This window comes from Somniosus microcephalus, chromosome 3 (genome assembly GCF_052327205.1).
Source record: "Somniosus microcephalus isolate GS21.2 chromosome 3, FLI_Smic_1.0, whole genome shotgun sequence".
In the NCBI taxonomy this organism is placed as follows: Eukaryota; Metazoa; Chordata; class Chondrichthyes; order Squaliformes; family Somniosidae; genus Somniosus; species Somniosus microcephalus.
The window spans coordinates 346,149,942-346,164,834 of record NC_140989.1 but is presented as its reverse complement, the minus strand read 5'-3'; the positions used below and the strand labels follow the sequence as shown (position 1 = coordinate 346,164,834).

At 44.7% G+C, this 14,893-nt stretch overlaps 1 protein-coding gene across 3 annotated transcripts in view; it reads right to left on the bottom strand.

Annotated features, from left to right (window-relative positions):
• abca4b (ATP-binding cassette, sub-family A (ABC1), member 4b) overlaps window positions 1-13,581 on the bottom strand; it is a 187,505-nt gene extending 173,924 nt beyond the window's left edge. The window contains exon 1 of one of the 3 annotated variants that reach the window (XM_085983291.1): window positions 7,753-13,581. The gene's annotated coding sequence lies outside the window, so the exon portion shown is untranslated. The remainder of the gene's footprint in view (window positions 1-7,752) is intronic. The other 2 variants (XM_085983290.1, XM_085983289.1) reach the window with 2 other exon arrangements.
• Between the last annotated feature and the right edge of the window lie 1,312 nt (window positions 13,582-14,893).

Below are 14,893 nucleotides of genomic sequence, written 5' to 3'. Positions count from 1 at the left end.
CTCCCTTCTGAAAGCCTCCCATTGCTCCGATGCGGATTTTCCTACAAGTAGCTGATCCCAGTCCATTTTGGCCAGATCCTGCCTTATCCTATTAAAATCGGCCTTCCCCCAATTTAGAACCTTTATTTCCGGCCCATCCCTGTCCTTTTCCATGACCACCTTAAATCTTACCATATTATGGTCACTATCACCAAAGTGCTCACCTACTAGCACTTTTTCCACTTGGCCGGCCACATTCCCTAGAATTAGGTCCAGTACCGCCCCCTCTCTTGTAGGACTTTCTACATGCTGGCTCAAAAAGCTCTCCTGGATGCACTTTAAGAATTCTACACCCTCTGAGCCTTTCACACTCTGACTATCCCAGTTAATATTGGGGAAGTTGAAATCCCCCATTATTATTACCCTATTATTTGCACATTTCTCTGAGATTTGCCTACATATCTGTTCCTCTATCTCCCCCTGACTGTTTGGAGGCCTATAGTACACTCCCAGCAAAGTGCTTGCCCCCTTTTTGTTTTTAAGCTCCACCCATATGGCCTCATTAGAGGACCCTGCTAATATATCATCCCTCCTTACTGCAGTAATTGACTCCTTAATTAATATTGCGACACCCCCTCCTCTTATACCTCCCCCTCTGTCTCGCCTGAAGATTCTGTACCCCGGAATATTGAGCTGCCAGTCTTGCCCTTCCCTCAACCATGTCTCCGTGATAGCAACAATATCATACTCCCATGTGTTTATCAACACCTTCAGTTCATCCACCTTATTTGCAAGACTCCTTGCATTAAAATAGATGCCATCCAGCCTTGCCCTTATATATTTGCCCTGTCTACCAAGCTGACTTGTTTTTTTCTCTATAATTGGCAGCACATCCCCCCCTATTTCAGCTCCCCTCTGTATCCCATCCCCCTGCCAAGTTAGTTTAAACCCCCCCCAACAGTGCTAGCAAACCTCCCCGCAAGGATATTTGTCCCGCTCTGGTTCAGGTGCAACCCGTCCGACTTGTACAAGTCCCACCTTTCCCAGAAGCAGGCCCAGTGATCCAGGAAAGTAAAACCCTCCCCCCTACACCAACTCTTTAGCCACGCATTCATCTGCTCTATCCTCCCATTCCTATACTTACTAGCACGTGGCACTGGGAGTAATCCAGAGATTACAACCTTTGAGGTCCTGCTCTTTAATCTGTTACCTAGCTCCCTAAATTCTTGATGCAGGACCTCATCCCTCTTTTTACCTATGTCGTTGGTACCAATGTGGACCACGACCACTGGCTGTTCACCCTCCCCCTCCAGAATGCCCTGCAGCCGCTCAGTGACATCCTTGACCCTGGCACCAGGGAGGCAACAAACCATCCTGGATTCACGTCTACGGCCACAGAAACGCCTATCTGTTCCCCTTACTATAGAATCCCCTACCACTATTGCTCTCCCACTCTTTTTCCCCCCTTCCTGGGCAGCAGGAGCACCCCCAGTGCCAGGAAGTTGGCTGCTGCTGCCTTCCCCCGGTGAGTCATCCCCCTCAACAGTATCCAAAGCGGTATACTTGTTTGAAAGGGGGATGTCCGCAGGGGTTCCCTGCACTACCTGCCTGCCTTTGTTGCTCCGCCTGATGGTCACCCCCTGTGCTGCCCTACCCTGAGGCGTGAACAACTCGCTAAACGTGCTATCCACGAGCCTCTCAGCATCGCGCATGCTCCAAAATTCATCCACCCGCAGCTCGAGCGCCGCAATGCGGTCTGCAAGTAGCTGCAGCTGGATGCATTTCCTGCACACATGGTCGTCAGGGACACTGGCAGCGTCCCTGATTTCCCACATGGAGCAAGAGGAGCAGAACACGGGTCTGAGCTCTCCTGCCATGACTTACTCCTTTAATTAATTAAAACATTTATTCAATACCCCAGTTACAGGTATACTCTAGGGTGCTTTATTTACCAACTGTCCCACTACACCAGAGACCCTAGAAATTTAACACCACAGAAGTCAAGCTTGTATTGAAAAGAGAGAAATACTCACCAACCAATCTCTTACCTGCTCCCTGGTGACGTCACACACTGATTACTTTTTACCTCTCTCCTCTGCTGTTGATTTGGTGGGCCTCTGCCTTCGCGCTGGTTTTTAAGCCGGGCTCCTCCTCCGCTGCTGCTCTCCCCCGAACTGGTCGGGCCTCTGCCTTCGCGCCGGTTTTTAAGCCGGGCTCCTCCTCCGCTGCTGCTCTCCCCCGAACTGGTCGGGCCTCTGCCTTCGCGCCGGTTTTTAAGCCGGGCTCCTCCTCCGCTGCTGCTCTCCCCCGAACTGGTCGGGCCTCTGCCTTCGCGCCGGTTTTTATGCCGGGCTCCTCCTCCGCTGCTGCTCTCCCCCGAACTGGTCGGGCCTCTGCCTTCGCGCCGGTTTTTAAGCCGGGCTCCTCCTCCGCTGCTGCTCTCCCCCGAACTGGTCGGGCCTCTGCCTTCGCGCCGGTTTTTAAGCCGGGCTCCTCCTCCGCTGCTGCTCTCCCCCGAACTGGTCGGGCCTCTGCCTTCGCGCCGGTTTTTAAGCCGGGCTCCTCCTCCGCTGCTGCTCTCCCCCGAACTGGTCGGGCCTCTGCCTTCGCGCCGGTTTTTAAGCCGGGCTCCTCCTCCGCTGCTGCTCTCCCCCGAACTGGTCGGGCCTCGCAACTGCCGCCGGTTTTTAAGCCGGGCTCCTCCTCCGCTGCTGCTCTCCCCCGAACTCCTCCAGCCCTATAACCCTCCTAGAACTCTGCATTCCTCCAATTCTGGCCTCTTGTGCATCCTCAATTTTCTTCGTCCCACTACTAGTGGCCATGCCTTCAACTGACTAGGCCCCAAGCACTGGAATTCCCTCCCTAAACCTCACCGCCATTCTCTCCTCCTTTAAGACATTTCTTAAAAGCTACCTCTGACCACCTGTCCTAATACCGCCTTATGTGACTCAGTACGAAGTTTTGTCTGATAACACTCCTGTGAAGCACCTTCGGACATGTTACGAAGTTAAAGGCACGATCATCAATGTAGCTCTTGTATGCTATTGATCTTGATATATTCCTCTTGATCAAGAGAATCGACAGTCCAGCCCAGCACACACAGATACCTTTTGGTAGTTTCTCCACTGGCTCAACAGGTTTATCCAGTGAGCAGCTGAACCACCAGACTATTAATTTTCTAGGTTCAATCCACAGTCTTTGCTGAGTTACCTCATCTCAACCAGGATGGAAGTAAAAGCACTTCAACTGGCCGAGAACCCCTCGGCTAGGAAAGCCAAATTGGACAGGGCTCCTGTTCCTGATCAATGATTGTTCCTGGAAATGCACGTGTGTGGACGCTGGGTGAGGACAGGATTAGGATTGGATGTGGTGCCTCTTGCTTGAATATAAGAACATAAGAAATAGGAGCAGGAGTAGGCCAATCGGCCCCTCGAGCCTGCTCCGCCATTCAATAAGATCATGGCTGATCTGATCCTAACTGCCAATCCACTATCACAGAACCATCTCCTGAATCTAACAGAATTAGACACACGAAATAGGAGCAGGATCAGGCTACATGGCCCCTGGGCCCGCTCCGCTACCCACAGGGACATGACCGATCCGAACCTAGACTCATGTCCAAATTCCTGCCCGGTCCCCGTAACCCTTAATTCCCTTTACTTCTAGGAAACTGTCTATTTCTGTTTTAAATTTATGTAATGATGTAGCTTCTACAGCTTTTTGGGGCACCATATTCCATGGACCTACCACCCTCTGAGTGAAGTAGTTCCTCCTCATCTCAGTTTTGAAAGAGCAGCCCCTTATTCTAAGACTATACCCCCTAGTTCTCGTTTCACCCATCATCGGGAACATCCTCCCCGCATCCACCCGATCCAACCCCTTCACAATCTTATATGTTTCAATAAGATCGCCTTTCATTCTTCTGAACTCCAATGAGTAGAGTCCCAATCTACTCAACCTCTCCTCATATGTCCATCCCCTCATCCCCGGGATTAACCGAGTGAACCTTCTTTGTACTGACTCGAGAGCAAGTATGTCCTTTCTTAAGTATGGACACCAAAACTGTACGCAGTATTCCAGGTGCGGTCTCACCAATACCTTGTACAACTGAAGCAATACCTCCCTATTTTTATATTCTATCCCCCTAGCAATGAAAGCCAACATTCCAATAGCCTCCTTAATCACTTGCTGCACCTGCATACTAACCTTTTGAGTTTCGTGCACCAGGACCCCCAGATCCCTTTGTTCTTCAGTACTTTCCAGTTTCTTGCCATTAAGATAATAACTTGCTCTACGATTTTTCCTGCCAAAGTGCATAACCTCACACTTTCCAGTATTGTATTCCATCTGCCAAATCTCTGCCCACTCACTTAGCCTGTCTATGTCCCCTTGCAGGTTTTTTATGTCCTCCTCACTCACTACTTTCCCTCCCATCTTAGTATCATCTGCAAACTTTGATGTTACACTCGGTCCCCTCCTCCAAATCGTTGATATAGATTGTAAAGAGTTGGGGACCCAGCACTGACCCCTGCGGAACACCACTAGTTACTGATTGCCAGTCTGAGAATGAACCATTTATCCCAACTGTCTGCCTTCTGTTAGATAGCCAATCCTCTATCCATGCCAGAATATTACCCCCAATCCCGTGATTTTTTATCTTAAGCAATAATCTTTTGTGTGGCACCTTATCAAATGCCTTTTGGAAGTCTAAATACACTACGTCTACTGGTTCCCCTTTATCCACCCTATATGTTACTTCCTCAAAGAACTCCAGCAAATTTGTCAAACATGACTTCCCCTTCATAAAACCATGCTGACTTTGTCCTATTAAATTATGATTATCCAAATGTCCTGTTACTGTCTCCTTAATAATGGACTCCAAAATGTTACCTACCACAGATGTTAGGCTAACCGGTCTATAGTTTCCAGCCTTCTGTCTACTGCCCTTTTTAAATAAGGGTGTTACATTAGCAGTTTTCCAGTCTGCCGGGACCTTTGCCGAGTCCAGGGAGTTTTGGAAAATTATTACCAATGCATCCACAATCCCTACCGCCACTTCCCTCAAGACCCTAGGATGTAATCCAGTCCACACTCATTGTTAATGGCCACTTGGATGAATAGCTAGAGAGTGACCGTTGACTATGGAACTATGGGGGTGATTTTGACATTGTGCCATAGTGTAAAACATTTGATAGTGAATCGGCAGCTTGTTTTACATCTCCCTGATTTTTATTTCCATTGAAGTCAGAAGGGCATAGAGAAACTTGGTGAAAAATGTTTTTGGAGCATTGCTGATGCTGACTCTTGGTAATGGGGTGCAGTCCCTTTCCTGACTAGTTTCCCTCCCACCTGTCCCTCTCCCATCCCAGATAACCCAATCAAGATGATCTAAAGGAACAGTTTGAGGTACTGATCCAGATTAGCACCCAAGATTACAGTAGTGTGAACCATATAGATATCTGCTGATATTAGAAAGTTTCAAGATATTCATCAGAGAAGAATCCATATGACACACATATAAGTATGTGAATGTGATTGAAATTTTACTCACAATTGACTATTAAGAGGTTTGCCTTATTGCAGTTTGGTTAGTACCTTTAGACTGCTATTCCCAATGTGCGACTTAAGCATTTTCACACACATTTGACGGTTGAGGATTGTAGTGGAATTTTAGTCTTCAGTTTATATCTACACACATTTGTTCCACACATTTCATTAATTCTACTTCACATAATTTATGGCAGCGATGTTATAGAAAATCAGTTTAGTAAAGATTTATTTTAAAATGGGATATATTTGTAAAAGCTAAAAATGCTTTTTTGCATTCAGAAGGCTACAGTACCGGTTTTATTTCATAATACCAACATTAGTTAATTGAATTAAAGTCCATTTCATTATTTTATTACCCAAGTTGCACACTTTATTACTTTGGTATGAAATCATTTATAATTGCATTACCACTTGCAATGTTCATTCCACATTTGCAACAAACAATATAAAGTTCACAAAAATAGTTACTAATATCTAACAAACTCTTTTTTCATATCTTATATATGCTATAATCTGAATCTCATTAACTGGTTCAGAATTGAGAAGGATTATTGACGGATCCAGTACACATGCGCTCTTCATGCTCGCACATATGGGGCCCTCATATTCATAAAGCTGGTGCGTTAGTATTTTGTTGCTGCTCCGTGATAATACTTAATCCAATTAATACAAATTCTTGTGATGGAAAAGGATTTTATTTTGCTGACATGCCCAGAAATGTGGACCAACAAACATTAGATCCTTATACAAAACTCTCAAGCCAGTCATGAAGGCAAAAATCAATCAATATTTAACAGATTCAAATCTAGTTCATAAAATGATTTCTTAGAATGTTGCTTTATAAACTTAAAAAAATTATACACATATGAACATATGAAACAATGCAAAGACAACGGCTTTACTGCGACACAAACTGTACTTCAGTTAACAAAACTCCAACCAAAAACCTAGATAGGTATTCTTCGATGTCTGCAACTAAATCTGGTCAGATTATTAGTTTATACTTAATTATCAAAACACATTTTAACGTGTACAGACTGAAACGGTCAATTTGGGGTGTTCATAGCCTCACCCCAAGTATTTCTCATAATCATGTCTTGTTCTTTTCACACTTAATAAATCATATGCAATATTCTCATCCTTTTATAGAAAGTTTTAGTTTACATTGCACTGAGGCATCTTTAAAGTAAGAAACAACGGCCTAGAAATTGGATTGTGCTGTGCCCATTTTATTATAGGCATAAAACAGGATCCAAAGGGTCCAATCGGGTGGGTGATGTGTGCGCACTGTATTGGTTAGGCCTGCTCAGTAGGTATCCAGGGCACGCACCTGAAACTGGCATGAGGCCCCCGAGTTTCATACGCATTGGACCCAATGCTTGTTTCAGGCCCCTTTGCCAAACTGGACTGCGAATAACTACAACAGAGGCTCAGCAGCCCTTAAAGGGACCGCTGGAGGCTGTCACCCGAAAAGGTAAGTTTTAAGTTTCTTACTTACCTTACTGTGGAGCCAGGAGGAGCAAGAATGCTCCTCCCAGCGCCACATTAAAACTGTGGGCCGCTGTCGGCCACCGCTCACCCAGTCTCCCCCCCATCCACCCCCGAGGACCTCAGCCGGCATCTGAACCAGCCGATTTTGCTGCCCCCTGCGACAGCCAGCGAGTTGCCTCTGGGGGCTGCGAATGCTGCCTGCAGCTCGTTGCTACTATCCTAATGAGGCTGGCAGGCTGATTTGCTGTGATCCTGCTGCCGGACTTATTCGGCGCCTGCAGCGTTCACTGCACCGGGATTGCACCCCAATTCAGGCACAATCCAATTTCTAGGCTAACATTCTGTAATTTGAAGGCTTTCTATATTGCTTTGTACATAGTCTAGAATTTAGAAAATTACCTTTACTCATATGTAGATTTAACCTGAAGCATTACTACTTCTCACTCTCAGCATTTCAAGAATGTGCATCCATTTCAGACTACATTTTCCCACAAAACTAAGGTTTCAATGTGCTCCTTGTACGATTCCAGAAACCAAAAAGGACTTTATTCGCATGTGCATCTACACAATTCTTGCATTCCAACAGTTATTAAGCATGGTTTGAGCAATAATGATCTAGACGAAGCAGTAAGGCCTGTATCAGATTAACAAGAACCTATGGAGTAGGTAGAACATGCAAAACAAGAACTACTTGTTGAATGTAAAAAAAGAGAATACTATACTTTAGCTTACCTCAGATTGAGAACTGACATTTGAAAGTAATATCCAAGGAAGCAAACTCTTCTTATGAGAATACATTTCTAAGCGAGTTCCTAATGATCCACATCTCACAGGAGCTGCTTCAAATTACACAGCTCAAATGTAATCTGATTGTTTTAATCCCTTACTCAAAATGGAACATCACTAGCCGAGCAGTAAGTGCAAGAAAAACTGGTAAATGTAGATTTGTTTTTTCCATCGACTTGGTTGAAGTGAAAACCATTTGAACAAGTTACATATTTCACTGACTTTTGATTAAAACATTTGAAACAAAAACATGAAAGTAAATTCACAGAAGGAGGCTTTGTTAATACGTGACCTACATTTCACGACACTTTATGATGCCATCCTTATTAAATTGTAGCAAATCATATGCAAGGCTGTCATTATTAATTATTCCAAGATGCAGTACAGTAAAACCCTCTGCAGACTCAGTAATAGCACAAATTGGACAGACATAATATTCTTAGGCTAACTACTAAAATAATATCTGCTTAATTGTGCCAATTATTTTTGTTTGTTAAGGATTTCCATATTTCAATGCTGCAAAAAATCCAAATATTTAATATAAAACAATAACAGTGATAATTTGAATTTAATGAGGATATTCTCCTTATTGATTTTGCTATTCCTTTTAATTAAATCAGAAACAAAACTACAGGTTGTTGTTAAAAGTGCTTAGTTAGATCTTTTGTAATTTTCTGCATGCATAAATAAATACTATAGAGTACTGTTATACATAGCAATACACAATAACAAAGACAGACTTTGCTACATTCTCCTCCTATAAGTGGCTTTCCTTGACTGTCAGGTGTCCTTACATTGCTTGTTAGGTCCCTGTAAAGCTCCTTAACCTGGTTCAGTCCTATGGAGTAGCTGGAAGGATCAGAAAATAAATTGAAAGGGTAGATAGTCCTAAGATGCAAATAAAGACCATTATTGTTTATAATAAGTACTTGTATTTTAGTATTAGTTTTAAAAGTCCGATGCCCTACTGCTGAAGCAAATAAACCAATCAGTATGATTAAGCTTTACTGTATGGGCTCTGGGTTAAATTAAGCTTGAATGCACAACAAACAGAAAACAAATAATTTCACAATACATATATTAGAAAGGTTTATAGGTTACATGCAAGCGTTTATAGATTTCATACAAAAGGTTGCCAATATTTGTATAGAGCGAGTCAAGCCCACCCCTGCTTTGAAATTTAGACCGTTGAATACGAATACTTGTCATGAAAAAAAAGCACTTCAGTCAATGAATTACTTTTGATGTGTAATCACTGTCGTCGTGTAGGCAAAGGGCTAATGCTTCAATTAAAAGTGGATAAAGGAATTTTAGTGCCACTAAAAGAACCGCCAAATTTCAAGGCACTCATGTTCATCACCCACAAGAAGACTCGGTGGTGGGGGGGGGGGGGGGGGAATTGGTTCACGCCCCTTTGGGTGTGATAACTTCAAAAAGGTTAGCGCTCCTGTGCCCGAAATTCAATGGTAGCGCCCCAAGCAGGAGGCGGGGCGCTACTGGAAGTGCTCCCCCTCCCTCTTGGGCCGTTCCCATTGAATATCGTGGCACTACGTGCAGCAGCGCCACGCGGTACTGCAGGCCTCCCTCCCGATTAAAGGGGAGGAGCCTAGCACAGCACGCACCGAGGCCCTGCTGGACCACCAGGGAGCGGGGTGCTGGCAAAAGACCCCGGCACTCAAGAAGTGTGCCGGGCTGCCTGATTGCTGCTGGCACCCCGCAGCAGGAGGCGAGAGGGGGCAGGTGGCCCCAAAAAAATGGCAGCCCGGCACTTGCCCTTTAATTATCGCCGCCCCTGTCGGACATAGCATCCGGCGGTAGGTCAGGGGGCGCGAACCAAGTTTGCGGCCGGGGCACTGCACACGGCGATGACGTCATCGGCGGAGGCGCAGCGCCATGGGTCGCTACCGGCTACTGCCACCGCTAACCTCACGCTAAATTTCATGGGAGGTGTTTACAGCGTTGCGCCCAGGCGCTAGTTGCTTTGTGCTCCGTTAGCGCCCCACAAAGCAACCGAACTTTTCCCCCTCAAAGTCCACATAGGATGTAGGGGTTACAAACTTCTGCTCTAGATATCACTGGTCAATTCTTCAGCCTCCCATAATTTCAGCAATTTACCGTTACTGCTCAATATCAAGTATTGAGATACATGACCCAGGGCTGTAACAATAAAAGCCTTGTATTATATGAATTGGGTACGGTAATCTCACATGTACGACCTTGTGCATTTCTCCAATCTCGTGAGAGATGGAAGTGAAGAAGAACTCTGGTGAGATGAGACCAATGAAAAATTAAAGCTGGTTTATTTTGCAGATTATAGGTGACCGAAGAAAGTACCAATTGTAGACTTTTAACAGCGTCTACAATGCTTTCCGCAACATATAAAACAGTAAGTCACAGTCACACAGTCCCTGGGATGAGAGGGTTGTCCTATGAGGAGAGATTGAGTAGATTGGGCCTATACTCTCTGGAGTTTAGAAGAGTGAGAGGTGATCTCAATGAAACATATAAGATTCTGAGGGGGACTGACAGGTAGATGCTGAGAGGCTGTTTTTTCCCTGGCTGGAGAGTCTAGAAGTAGGGGGCATGGTCTCAGGATATGGGTCGGCCATTTAAGACTGAGATGAGGAAGAATTTCTTCACTCAGAGGGTTGTGAATCTTTGGAATTCTCTACCCCAAAGGGCTGTGGATGTTGAGTTGTTGAGTATATTCAAGGCCAAGATAACATAGATTTTTGGACTCTAGGGGAATCAAGGGAGATGGGGATCGGGCGGGAAAGTGAAGTTGCGGTCAAAGATCCTCCATGATCTTATTGAATGGCGGAGCAGGCTCGAAGGGCCGTATGGCCTAATCCTGCTTCTAATTTTTATGTTCTTATATGGTTTGCAGGAAGGTCTAAATGGGCACTATTGTATCAGCTGAAGGCAGGCAACATTTCAGACTGGTCCTGTGAAGTGTCTTGGGACATTTTACTTATTTAAAGGCACTACATAAATGCAAGTTGTTGTTGGTCCATTTGGATTGATTTGAATACACATCTTCTCACTCCCTCCTCTCCAAGTTTTTGGCAGCAGCAGGGATTTTAACTCTTTGTAAGCTAAATATAAACTTAAAAGCAACACTTCAACATAAATACAGGGTACAGTAGTGTAGTCGTTATGTTACCGGATTAATAATCTAGAGAATGCGAGTTCAAATTTCATCATGGGAGTTTGGGAATTTGAATACAGTAAAAGTGACCATGAAGCTGTTGGATTGTTGTAAAAATCCAACTGGTTCACTTTAGAACAGTAATCTTTAGAAATACTGATGAACTTAATTCACATTGCTGAACACAGCATATATAAACTTCTGATTTTGAAATACAGTAGCAAAGTGGTGGTAGTTACAATTGTACAGCGTCCGAGTACCAGACTTACAGGAAGCAACAGTGTTTGAATGATCTTTACACTCAGTCCTTGTGAATTTAATCTGGTCCATGTGATTGGGCAGATCACTTCTGGAGAATTAGGCGACTGCAGTCAAACTGGGCTGTTATCATGATCACCTTCTCCGTCCAGGTGTGATTAGGAGCATATAAATTAGGCACAAAAGGAGATATTCATAAATGAATTTACATAGTGAAATATGGGATCTTGGGCTGGGAACAAAAGATTAGCATTTGTGCATTCTATCCAAAGGCAAGTAACATACCTTCCATCAAGATTCACTGGATAGTGATCAGGAGCAAAAACTCTGCTTGACTTTCCTTTCACTATTAGAGTTGCTGAGGCCATCTAACTCAGCACAGATTGAATACTGAACCAAGAATCCTCTGGTCTGTATAATTTAGGTACTTGCTGCCTTTTATCAACTAAGGCAGCAGGGGAGCTCAGCAAATTCTTAGTGTTTTTTTACAAAAATTTAAAAATCTTGATAAACCTATTCCAATTTCCCCTCGAATTTTCTTCCCTTACCCCCTCCTATCTCAAAGAAGCTGCTCATGCTAGAGTGTCGTTCCATGGGCCTTTAGCAACTCATCAAATTCCACCAACATCGCAATACGAGCATACCAAAAAGGCAGACAGAAAAAGATCAGCTGCTTCATTGAGTTTGTCCCATTCAGTCGTGTTCTAACTAGACAACGTGGTCTCAATGCTCCTCACCCACCAGCAGCCATGAAAGGCAAATAAAACAGGTTAAAAAGCCCTAGGTCAATTCAGGAAAAAAGGATTCCGGGAAATTCCTCTCCGACACCCCCCCTCCCCCAGGCAATCAAAAACTAGTTCCAAGAGATAACAGTGACCATGAGGTACATCATCCAACTTCTCGTCTACCCTTCTGTACGCAGCAATACTTTCCTCCTCCAGGCATATGTCCAGCTCCCTTTTGAACACTTGCAGTGAATCTACTCTCACTGCACGAGCCAGAAACTTATTCCAGAGATCAATGACCCCGTGTGAAAAGAAAATCCTCCCGACATCTAACCTAATTGTATGCATATAGTTCAGATGCATGCCCTTGTTTTCCCCAATTTATCCATTTCAAATAATCCGACCACATGGACAGTCTCGTCCTTTCATCATTTTAAAGTCACCCCAAAGTCTACGCTTTTCTAGAGTAAAAAGACCCAGCTCTCCAAAGCTATTGTGATAACCAAGGGTTTTTAAACTAGGTGTTAATCTAGCGGTCTTCATCTGAATATCTGAGGGCCTCTAGAACTTCCACCATGTGAGAGGATTAGAGTTCGGCATAGTATTGTAGATGGGGTCTAACTAAGGTCTTGTACAAGGACACTATGGTGCTTTATGTTTTATATTGGATTGTCCTAGTTATAGATCCTAATACTCTATTTGCTTTTGCTATAGCATCTTGGTACAGGTTGTGAATGTTTATAGAGATTCATGCATTACAACATCTAGGTCTCTTTCCCACTCAACATACTTTAATTTAGAATCCAGCACGGTGTACACATACTTGGCATCAACCCTACCCACGTGCTTAACACTACATTGATCTACATTAAATGGATTGACCCATTACTCCATCGCATCTAGATTAGATTGTAATCTTTTTTTCTAAAGGGTTCTGACACCAGCACAGATCTTTGTGTCACCCGCAAACTTGCGGATAGTAGCCCCAGTACCCTCCACCCAGTTCATTGATAGAGATTATGAAAAGTAATGGTCCTAGCACCGATCCTTGCGGAACACTACTCGTAACCGGTCTCCATGCAGAGCCACTACCTTTAATGGCAACTCTGTCTACAAGAATGCAACCGATTCCCTAACCAACCCAGGATCCTCCCTCCAATCGCACAGGGCTCTCTCTTGTATATAACCTATTGTTTGGCACTTTATCAAAAGCTTTTTGAAAATCAAGATATACAATGTCTACAAGGCTACCTTTATTTATCAATCTGGTAACCTCCTCAAAGAATTCAACCAAACCTTGTTCAGTCTACCTTACACCAACTGCATAATGGCAATGGTAGAATACCCTAGCAGAAAATGCAGGCAGCCTGAACAATTAGCAGATTGGCGTTACAAACTTGCTGAATACATTCAACTGCAATCAAGCATCTTCCTCCACACAAATGTCTCCATTTGGAGCTCCTCCGAGCCTTCCAAAGGACAGTCTGGCACGATTGTTGCGGACTGTACAAGTGCCACTTCAATAAGATGGATCTTCTGAAGGAATTTTAAAGTGATTCTACCTCCCAAATATCTATTCCTGGTAGCCTTAAGTTAGAAATATAAACATTAAATTTAATACTTTATGCAGCTACCTTTCATTCTTTGATTACTTGTTAAAAAGTACTTAAGGTAGGTATGTTTACTTCATTCTCTGATGACCACCATCTGAACAAAACTAACCATATGAGAAGTTTTCAATGGTTGAAAGATTCTTATAGCAAGCCCCTCAACCAACTTTCTGCTCTTTTCAGTTATTATTGATGATCAGTGTTGGGAGTTGGCTTGATTCTATCGTAGAGCCAGAGTTAACTACTTTGGATGACTGACTTCAGTACTGATGGAGACAATACAATCACCGGAGTAATTGTTGGGGAGCTGGATGTTCCGGTTATACAACTAGAGTCTGAACTGGGCAGTACTCAACTCCTAAATGAACCTGAGGTTTGGGGCTGATTTGTGACCAAATGTTGGAGGAGGTTGTTTGGAACTGGAACACCTTCACCCCAGCTATAATAGATAAAGAATAAGAGGGGAATTTTAACCCCTAAAAACAGGTGGGTTTGGGTTGGGGGAGACTTCTGGTTTTAACGGAGGCAGGACGGGGTGGGCGGCAACCAACCCGCTCTCAGTAGGCGGGTTGGCATTTTAAGTATTACAATGAGGTTGTGTTCCTCATATTTAACCACCATTTTAAATTTAACCCTGGCTGGCCAAGTTTTGCGAGCACGAGGAGTGCTGGATTCAGGAGGCAAGTGCCTTTCCACTTATCTGCAGGATCCAGTTTACCTGCTTCATTCGCCCCCGCGATCAGACACCCACCGACCCTTCCGATCATCCCCCGTCTCTTCTGATCTCTTCCACGAGGCCTCCGATCTCCCCAGACCTTGGATCTACCCTCTGGCCTCCGATCTCCCCAGACCTTGGATCTACCCTCTGGCCTCCGATCTCCCCAGACCTTGGATCTACCCTCTGGCCTCCGATCTCCCCCGACCCTGGCCTCCGATCTCTGGATCCTGATCTTGCCTCCGATCTCGCCCCTGCTCCAGACCCTGATTTTGCCTCTGGCTTCTGATCTCCCCACTGCTCCGGCCTCCGATCTCCCCCGCCCCGCCGGACTCTGATCTTCTCTCTGACCTCCGATCTTTTTCCCTCACCGGCCTTTCCAATTCCTCTCTGCTCCCCGGCTGCGGCCTGGTGCTGAAGGCCTACCTGCCCGACAGCCAGGCTCTCAATCTGGCTGGCTGTAGCCGGGAAACATAGACAAAAATGCTAATCAGGTCCGGCCTTCAAATTCAGCAGGACCCGAGGGAATCCCATTCTTCGACCTCGAGCAGCCCTCCCCACCACCGAGTTAATATCCAGCCCTAATGTTCAAGAAGAGTATCTCACTTTGGCAAGGAGGAGGGATCACTTA